Below are 10428 nucleotides of genomic sequence, written 5' to 3'. Positions count from 1 at the left end.
TTATTGATCTAGGATTTGTCTTAATTTAATGTATCATACTGAATTATGTACATAGACTCACACCTATACAGAGACACATAAAGATTTTCTAGGACAAAAGTATGTCACTGTTTTAGTAAAGAAGATTATGATACTTAAATGGAATTTGAGGCATATTTCATCATTTGAGTCAAGAAATTTCATTAGGGACTTCAAGATTTTAACACCTAATGTTTTCATTTTTTTTAAAAAAGAGTCTCTTTAGGCTTGGTAGTTCCACACCAATATAGCAAGAATTCTGACTTCATCAAATGTCATCAGACAGTACTCAGTAGGTAGGATAGTCAGCTGCTCCCCAGATTCTTATTACATGGAACTATTTTTAGTTCAGTGACAGAACTATTGTAAATAGTCACTGGAGAGGAGGTGTCTCCAGAGAAGTTTCCAAAGAATTCCCAGAAAGAAAGGAGGATGTTATCTTAGGACTAGCAGGGTCTTGACATATCTAGTGTAAAAGAATTTCAGCATGTGTCAGTCAGAGACCTAGACAGAGGTTTATTAAGGAAAGTAGATACAAATTCAAGGGAGAATGTGGCCATCTTGAGAGAGACATATTTTGAGAGTTCCCAGCTCCTCTTTTAAAGGATACTTGAGGAGGGGTAGGTATGAGAAGGTATGTAGGAATGATATATCAGTCTGGTGATTTCAAGACAGTTTCTGGTGGTCTGGTAGTTCTCAGTATCTTTAGACTGACATGGTCTCCATTATGTGATCAATAGATAATTCTGGAAAGTCCCAGTAACTATAGGTTTCTCAAACTATCATATTTCTCTTTAATTAATGTATTCATAAGGGATTAATTAAAAGTGCATAGATTTACAGATTTTCCAGGAATTTCATGGTGACAGGCCTGGGAAAGAGACCAGCTTAGGGAACAATCGGCCTGGAAAAATATGTGGAATATCTGAAATAAAATTTCATTTCCTTCTCCTTCCTCTTTTTCATCTTTATACCCACTTCTAAGTTCTTCTAGTCTACCCTGGGTCTATGTGAAAGTGTTTCCTAAGCAGAGGCCTAATGGCAAAACTGAATGAGACAAGGCAGTAGGCAGGATGTGAGTGTTCACTACTAGAGAAAAGAGAATCCTATCTATGTGCCATTTCTAAGAGTTTCACTTGCTTTCTAACACATGAGAGCATTGCTAGTAATTAAATATCCCTGGTAAGTGAAAAAATGCAATGTACCAGGCCTTAGATCTGTCCACAGGAGAATTGCCATTTGCCAGAGCAAGTCCAGAATGCCAATTGTATATTTCAGCTTATAACTTGGCTAGACCCATAATGCCAAATCACATGAGAGTAGTGAGTTTACCATCTCTTGAAAACTCTGGGGTTGGCATTATTATGGTTGCTAATGATAAATTGGGCAATAACCAGAATTCATTGACAGTAAGAAGGAAACTGCAGTCTGGAATTTACATTTGAATATCCTAAGTGAAAAATGTTCACTAATAAAGTCTGAACTAAATGTCAGATGGGATTTCTTTATTCCTTTTGAGTTTTTCATAAGCCCATTGCCTATACCCCAGAGAGTTGACAAGAAATTCCTGACTTGAGTTTCACATTTCCCATCGATTTATTTGTGTCCCTTGATGATTGTGCTCTTTTCATAAAATCATACTCATTTTCTAGCTGGGAATCATTAAGTGTTTGTTTACAAAGTCATTTCTGTTGTTGTATATACCACCTATTCCAGCTCCTGTTAAGTATTAGAGCGGACCAAGTGAGAACTTGAAAAATAAGCATTCTCATTAAGCTGTAACACCCTATAGGCAGCTTGTTGGGTAACCAAGTGATCAGGTTTTAGGTATGTCAGGGCAGGGAAGGGCAGAGCAGGAATATTTATATCCCTATTTGATGGTTAAAAATTTGGAGACCTAGAAATGATAAATGATTTATAATTGATCATACAACTGGTTATATTCAAAGAGCGTTAGGAAAACACAGGTCTTATTTTGTAGCATTTTCCATAACTCTTTTCTGTTTTTGAATATCTGATGGTAACATAAGTATATTTCCAATTCTGAGTTCTTAGTCACAGTTTAGGAATATATTCTATGGAGAAAATGACTCTCTCTAGCTTTTGTGATTTCCTTGCAACAAATAAACCCTAATATAAACTGCACAAATATGGTGCATTAGAATGGATGTTTATGTTACTACCCCAAATTTATATGTTCAAATCTTAATTACAAAGATGATAGTATTAGGAGACGGGGCCTTTCAGAGGTGATTTAGATCCTGAGAGCAGTGCCCTCATGAAGGGGATGTTGCCTTTGTAAAGGAAACCCTAAAGACATTCCTTGTCCATTTCTGCCATCTGAGGTTACAGTGAATAGATAGCTGTCTATAGAGGAAAGGGATCAAGGGGAGGCAAAGGGGAAGTGCTGGGGAATGAAATGAAGCAAATTGTTATGTGCATATATGAATATATCAAAGTGAATCCCACTGTTATGTATAATTATAATGTACTAATAAAACATTAAAAAGAAGATGGATTGTCTAGGAAGCAGGATTTGCCAGATATTGAATCTACTGATGCCTTCATCCTGGACTTGGTAGCCTTCTGAACTTTGAGAAATAAATTTCTGTTGTTTATTAGCCACCAAGTCTTGGTATTTTGGTATAGCAACTCAAGTGGACTAAAACATATTACAATACAGGAATGTATTAATGAGGGGTTTAAAATATTCTGTTTTTTTTAAAAAGTGGGTTTTTTTTAGTACGTCAGTGATCTGCCCATAACATGTGCTATACGGTGATGATTCAGCTGATATAGGTGTTAATCTGGTTGTCCCTAGTTTTCCCTAAGAAGTCCTACTAGTGCTACACACAATGCTCACTGTTGCTTATTTTCTTTATAGTTTTATATACCTTGAGCAAGTGATAAGCATATTCAGCTATTGAGAAAATTACCTACCTTCCAATCATGTAGAGATCAGGGTAATTTCACTACTTTACTTTTGTAAGACTATTAAAGAATGGTTTAGCACTTGTCTTAATTCACCTGGGTGTCAATACAAGAACAGCAATTTTTGTGAGCATGTGCAAGTTATTTAACCTCTCTTGATCTTTGTTTTGTTCTTCTGTAAAATGGGAAACCATTAATACCTACCTCAGAACATTGAGAAGAAAAACAGCAATTTAATTAATGATAAAAATATAGGAAAATGCTAAATGCATAGTAAGTAGTCAATATATGAATAGAAGTGGCTGTAGCTGTTATTGTTTTATTAGAGGATCTTTAGAAATCCCACAGGAGCAAACTGGGAAGGGGAAAGGACAAAGAATAAAGAATGAGTAATATATCTCATATGTGTATAGCAAAATAAAATAATGGCTTATGAGCCAATTTCTTCAACTTTTCCAGATAATTCTATGAAGAATGTAAAGTAACCTTTCTTGTTCATCAACAGCTTCTCTCTTTTTGAACAACCAGGGTTATTCAATAAAAGCTGAAGCATGATTTTGCAAGCATTTTTGCTTTTTTGTGGAATATATTCCACATTCTTAGGGGAATTTAATCAAAAGCTGATGATTCACATATTCCTAAAAAATCAAAACTGATTTTGGAGAAGTGTTTTGATATTCAAAAGCTTTTTATTCTTATTATAATCATAACTCCACCCTCTGGAAAAATAGGTTATTATATTTCTTAAGTAAATTGATTTACCATCAAAGATTTGGTTTCAGACTGTGAATTTCTGAATTTTTCAGGGGTAATAGGGAGAGAAAGTGATGTTTTGAATATTGTAGAATGAACCATTTCCAACCATAAGAAATTATTCCAACAGACGCAGAATTTCTGAGAGCCAGGTGATTATATAAGAGAAACTGGATTGCCTGTCTCTTTATTCTCCTGAACACCCACAGAGTATTCAAAAACACCCATCTGAAAAGTATTTTAACTAACATATTGGCATAGAATGTCACAGACAAACTAAGAAACAAAATAATTATAAATGGACAAGAATGGTATATACATGCAAAAAATCATGAAAACTGGTGTTTAGAGCAAGCATCCAGTACTTAGAACCACAAAGGAAGTTGAAGAAAAGGTCAAAATATGTATAATTATGATTTTTGTCATAGTATAGTAGCTTAAAATTGAGTTTTCAACTGTAGAAATAATCTTTGCAGGGATATGGAGAAACATTTTATTTTTGATTTAACAGAACCTCAACCACCGTTTAATGACTAAAAAGTAATGGAGCTACTACTGCATTTATTTACTGGGCAAACAGATAGGTACTTTCTGGCACACAGTGAGAAATATGCTTCTGTGAGGCCTTCATCAAGATTTTGTTCCACGGTCCTGCCAAGAAGCAGGTCTGATACCTGATTACTTCCCTTAATCTAGCAGCCTTTATTTTTCTAATAATGAACTATAGAAATGATCCCTGAAAGTACAGTCTTTAGCAGTCCATATTCTTTTTTTTTAAAGATAGAGAAGTTTTTAAATATTTATTTTTCAGTTTTCGGTGGACACAACATCTTTATTTTATTTTTATGAGGTGCTGAGGATCGAACCCAGCGCCCCGCGCATGCCAGGAGAGTGCATTATGGCTTGAGCCACATCCTCAGCCCCCATATTCTTTTAAATGTTCCTTAACATGTTAGGTTTGGGGGTATAGAATTTTAAAATAACAAAAGCAAGTCACAGGCAGAAATGCAGATAGTCCAGAGCCTTGCTTCTCCAAATGTTAGCCTGATGTTAGTAACACACATAAAGGAGACTGATTTCTCAAGGGAGCATATGGACTCAACCACATTGTAATAATAAATACATAATGTATGTTTCTTAGTTCCCAGAGATTAAAAAAAAAACACAGTTGCTGAAATATTTGAAGTCTGCATTTCAACATAATCCTCCTCTGTAGGCATTTATATACGGAACCTAAGTTATAGTCAGAAAGTGACTTGGTAAGAATGGAATCAAAACAGGGACATTAGGTAGAATTTTTTATTTTTTTTTTTTTATTTTTGGTACCAGGGATTGAACCCAGGGGCACTTAACCACTGAACTATATACCCAGCCTTTTTTGTATTGTATTTAGAGACAGGGTCTCACTGAGTTGCTTGGGGCCCCACTAAATTGCTGAGGTTGGTTTTGAACTCATGATCTGTCGGGGTTTTTAGCCCCCCCATTCCCTCCTGACCTGTGGGAGAGATTGGGGGAGCACACTACGACCAGGACAGGCCAAGAAAGGTAAAGGTCGACTGGCCGCCCACACCCAGCTCTCCCTCCCTGGAGGACAATCAGACAAAGCAGGATCTCCTTTAATGAGAAAACACACACAGCTAATATACTGTACAGGAGCCAATCAGGATAAAGGTCAGCAGGGTGGGGAGAATTTACATCTGCACCCATCCTACAGGCAGTAATGTCCCTGAGGGCAGAGGGGTTCTGAGCCTATACTAGAGGTGGTCCAATTCCTCATCACAACCCATGGCAATGCCTTCTGGCTAATCGCTAGGTGCTCTCTTAACCACCTGTGGCCCCAGGACTGGGAAGCGGGTGCAGCCAGCAAGTTAAGTTTCCTCTTTTCTGATGCAACATGCCCCACGTTACATCATGCCCTACAATGATCCTCCTGCCTCAGCCTCCTGAGTAGCTGGGATTACAGGCATGTGCTACCACCTCCAACTAGATAGAATTTTTAATGTCATCAGGCTAAGATAGATAAGCACAATAAAATTGATCTTACCAGTAGTGCTAAAATTCTTGAGTTTGTTGGCAGCAATACCCTGCTCCCAATTACACACTAGTGATAACTGTAAATATGCAAAAGTTATCATTCAAAGCTATTTATCTTCTGCACAATGCTTGTATGGACTCTGCCAACCTTTGGCTCTGTAATGCTCCTTTACCTATGTCAGCGACTCAACCTTTCCCCACTACCTTCTGATGTTCTTTCAGTTTTATAATAAACTCAAGCAAATTAGAGTCAAATCCTGTGGGCTTTAGAGTTAAATCAGTCAGGGTCCCAGCAGGAAACAGTAAACTCCAGATGGTTTGAATTAAGAGACTAATGGATAGACATGAGTCACTCAGAAATGAGCAACAGTTAGAAGTTGTTATCACCACTAATCCTGAAGGGATTATGGTGCTGACTGAAAGCAGGATCCAAGGGGATCCTGCTTGGCAGGAGCCGTAATCAGTGAAGGGGCTCATGTACTGCTGGGGACAAGGTGTTGAAGTAAAGAGGGCTTGAGGAAAAATGAAGGACAGTTTTTTTCCCCTAACCTAAAATTTCTTGCTGATGTCACCTGTTTGCCTAACTGATTGCAAAGTCAGCTGACAAGGGAGGTTGAGTAATTCAGTCCACGGAAGTCAATTTTCCAGGAAACAAAGCAGAAAAGATGGGGATGGGTGGTGGTTTTTGAGAAGAGGCAACAAAAGAAAATAAGCAGTACAACAGCCATTGTGTATCTCTTTAGAGACCTTTTATATCTACATTTAGATCCACTATATGTTGATCTTTTGTACTATAAATGGAAAGTCTTGTTTATCTCAATGATGAATGGATAAAGAAAATGTGGTATATATACACACAATGGAGTATTACTCAGCTATAACGAAGAATGACTTTATGACATTGGCCATATTTTCTAGAAAAGACTATGCCCAAGACATTGGATATAAGATAAAGAATTTTCTAGAAAATTAAGGCTGATTGACACAGAAAGACAAATGCCACATGTTTTCATATGTAGGAGCTATAGAATGTCAACCTGAATATAATACAGTGATTAATAGAAGTTGGGATGGTGGGGAATCGGTGGATAAAGGGAGGGTGGATTTGTACAGTTTACACTATATGCATATATAGAGATTTCACACTGAATCCCATTAATATATACATTTGATACATGTTGGTCAGTATAAAAAGATATTAGAAAAGGAAAATTAAGAATGTTCGTTAGTAGGAACATGAAACTGGAGAACACTGGGAGCAGCTCTAAAAATCAAAGCTAAAGTTGCTTATGTCCCAGTCTCAAAATAAATAAACACTGAGTTTTCATCTCACTCCAGTCAGCATGGCAATTATTAAGAATACAAGCAACAAAAATTGTTGGCAAGGATGTGTAACAAGGAAAAGTTACACTCATACATTGCTGGTGGGATTGCAAATTGGTGCAACCACTATGGAAAGCAGTGTGAAGATTCCTTGGGAAACTTGTAATGGAACCACCATTTGACCCAGTTAGCCCACTCCTCTGTCTATACCCAAAGGTCTTAAAAATAGCATACTATACTGATGCAGCCACATCAATGTTATGGCAGCTCAACTCATAATAGCCAAGCTATGGAAAATCTAGGTGTCCTTCCTGAAAGAATTCCCCACGCAAAGACACTTCGCCAGGAGAATTCCAATTTTATTGCAAAAAGCTGTGTGCTTATATAGAACTAAGGGGGAGATGGTGGGGCTTAGATAAATGGCAGGCAACCCGTTTATTGGCAAGTTCTTCCAGATATCGGCTCCGGAGACCAGGAATTAGTTCTCATTGGGGCTAAGGTTCCCCGCCAGCAAGATTTGAAATTGGCGCCAGCGGGAGAGTTCATATGGGCGGGAACTTTTCGCGTCACTGCAGAAAAGAAGAAGGTAGGAAGAAGAAGTCCTTAGGCGACATGTTGGGTTTTTTTCTCTGGGGTATGGCTGCCGTTTATACTTTTCCCAACACTTCCATGGATGAATGGATAAAGAAAATGTGGTATATATACACACAATGGAGTATTACTCAGCTATAAAGAAGAATGACTTTAAGACATCGGCCAGTAAATGGATGGATCTGGAGACTATCATGCTAAGTAGACCAGTCCCCAAAAGCCAAAGGTTGAATGTTTTTGCTGATATGTGGATGCTAAACCATAATAAGTGTGGGTAGAAATTTAGTAGTAGATTATACAAAGGGGAATGAAGAAAAGGGAGGGGGATGGGAAAAATAAAGACAGTGGAATGAATTTGACATAATTTTCTTATGTACATATATGAATACACTACAGTGAACCCCATTATCTTAAGGCTGGGATTCTAATCAGAAAAGATATACTCCATGCTTGTATTACTGTATCAAAATGGATTCTACTGTCATGTATAACTAAGAAGAACCAATTAAAAACAAGAAAAAAAGATGAGTAGTTTAGGTGTAGAAGAATATAGATGGGAGAAATAAAATGGGTAAGATGGTAAGAATACATGTATGGTGGAGATGCATATGATCCATGGGCCTGAATTGCTATTGCATACTAAGACACAGTGGTTTCTTTTAATCATGAGAGAACTAGTCTTACTGCTACCCTACACAAACAGGAGGCCTGAATGAGGGGAGAGAAGAAAGAGTTGATAATATTTATTGGAACATTAAAATCATTGAGTGATTTCTAAGCAGAAAAATGGCAGCTTTGATATCATTTTCAAATAATCAGTTATCAAAGGAAGTTCATCACTACTGAAAAGTAAAGCATGCAGTGATTAAGGAAAGGGATGTTTACATAAATAAGAAATTCATGAGGGTAGAATAGCAGGCAAAATAAACAAACTAGAAACTCAGCATGATTGAGTTGTGTTGGTCAAGTGAGGTTTTCCAAAATACCTATATTTTTCTTTGTTTTATCTTCTGTCTTAAAAAGCAATGTGTGATTTTATAGTTACCAAACAAAACTGTAACTTATGTTTCACTCTTTAAATAGCTTATTTTATGTACATTTGACAGTTCTATTATATTTCTGAAAGGAGTTGAAATTCATTTTTTATTAACAATTTGGAAAAGAGGGTGCACACCTCCTTATGATTCCTTGATCTATATTTTAGAAGGACAATGTAGCCAGTCAATTGATGCATGGATAATCATTCTATATGCTTAGCACAGATCTTGGTTTCTATGTAAACAGAAGCACTATAAAACGTGGTCTTGCCTTTCAAGGAGTTTATGATTTGACCTGCATGAGAAAGCATACACATATAGGATTAGGGATTATGCAAGATAATGTATAATTAAGTACCAAAATGTATGGTACACACTGCAAGTGCTGGAATTATCAGCAAAGGCCTGTTGAAGCAGAATTTGATTTAGACTGAAATATAAGATGCACATAAGTGGAAGGAAGTTATCAATATGAATACTATTTGGGTCATAAACCTTTTAAATATTTCCTCAACTTGCCCTTTCTCACTCTGTTTTGCTCATGGTGCTCCTATTTAAGTATGTGTGAACTTAAGTTTTAAATCCTTTGTTTTGTGATTTATTTTATTCTTGTGCTTAGAAAATCTTTCCACATCTAAAAAGTATTAACTTCCGTTTTCTCTTGAAATTTTTATGTTTATGTTTTAACAATTGGCTTTTTATCTGTCAATTTATTTTCATACATTTTGTTAGATAAGAATCTAATTTTTCTTATATTGATTTTATATAACAGCATTTTTGTACTGATTCATTAAGTCTGGATTGCTTGTTATACATTCTTTTTACGTGTTAAATTCCAATATATGTTAGGTTTTGTTTCAGTTAGATTACTCCTGTTTAAATTTATTTTTAAACAGAATTACAAAAATCAAAAAGTGTACATATTAGGGGAGTACCAAGGGATGTTTTAATACACAAATACATTGTATAAAGTTTAAATCAGGTTAAACATATCTATTTTTAATCAGTTATCATTTCTTTTAAAATCCTTTCTTCTAGCATTTTGAAATGTTCAGTAGATTATTGTTATAATATTTACCTTTCTGTGCAATTATACATCAGAACTTGTTTCTCCTACCTAACTTAACATTGATCAACTTTTTCCCATCTCTCTTTTCCTCCTAGTCTCCCCAGCTTCTGGTAACATTACATCAATCTACTCTTGACTTCCAAGTTATAAACTTTTTTAGATTCCATATATAAATGAGATCATGAGGTACTTGTCTTTCTGTGCCTGTCTCATTTCACTTTACATAATAGTCCCCAGTTCTATTCATGTTGTCACAAATGACAGAATTTCTTTTTTATAAACAAATAGTATTCTATTGTGCATACGTATTACAATTTCTTTATCTAGTCATCAGTTGATGGATATTTAGCTTGTTTTCCATTTCTTGGCTATTGTGAATAATGTTACAGTGAACATGGGCATGAACATGTTTCTTTGGTTTCAGTTCTTTCACATATATACCTGGGAATGGGATTGCTGGATTATAGGTAATACTATTTCTAGTTTTTGAAGGACCTTCACACTGTTTTCCAAAATGACTTTTCCAACTTACATTCCTATCAACAGTAGCAAGAGTTCCTTTTTATTCACATCCCTATCAGCATTTGTCATCTTTTGTCTTTTGATAATAATCATTCTTACTGGATATTATGACATATTTCCCTGATAATTTATGACGTTGAGCATTTTTTC

At 36.0% G+C, this 10428-nt stretch overlaps 1 pseudogene; it reads right to left on the bottom strand.

Moving 5' to 3' along the window:
* Window positions 1–4352: 4352 nt before the first annotated feature.
* Window positions 4353–4454, bottom strand: LOC113190816 (small nucleolar RNA U3; annotated as a pseudogene).
* Between the last annotated feature and the right edge of the window lie 5974 nt (window positions 4455–10428).

This window comes from Urocitellus parryii, chromosome X (genome assembly GCF_045843805.1).
Source record: "Urocitellus parryii isolate mUroPar1 chromosome X, mUroPar1.hap1, whole genome shotgun sequence".
Taxonomy (NCBI): domain Eukaryota; kingdom Metazoa; phylum Chordata; class Mammalia; order Rodentia; family Sciuridae; genus Urocitellus; species Urocitellus parryii.
This window is presented reverse-complemented; position numbering and strand designations above follow the sequence as displayed.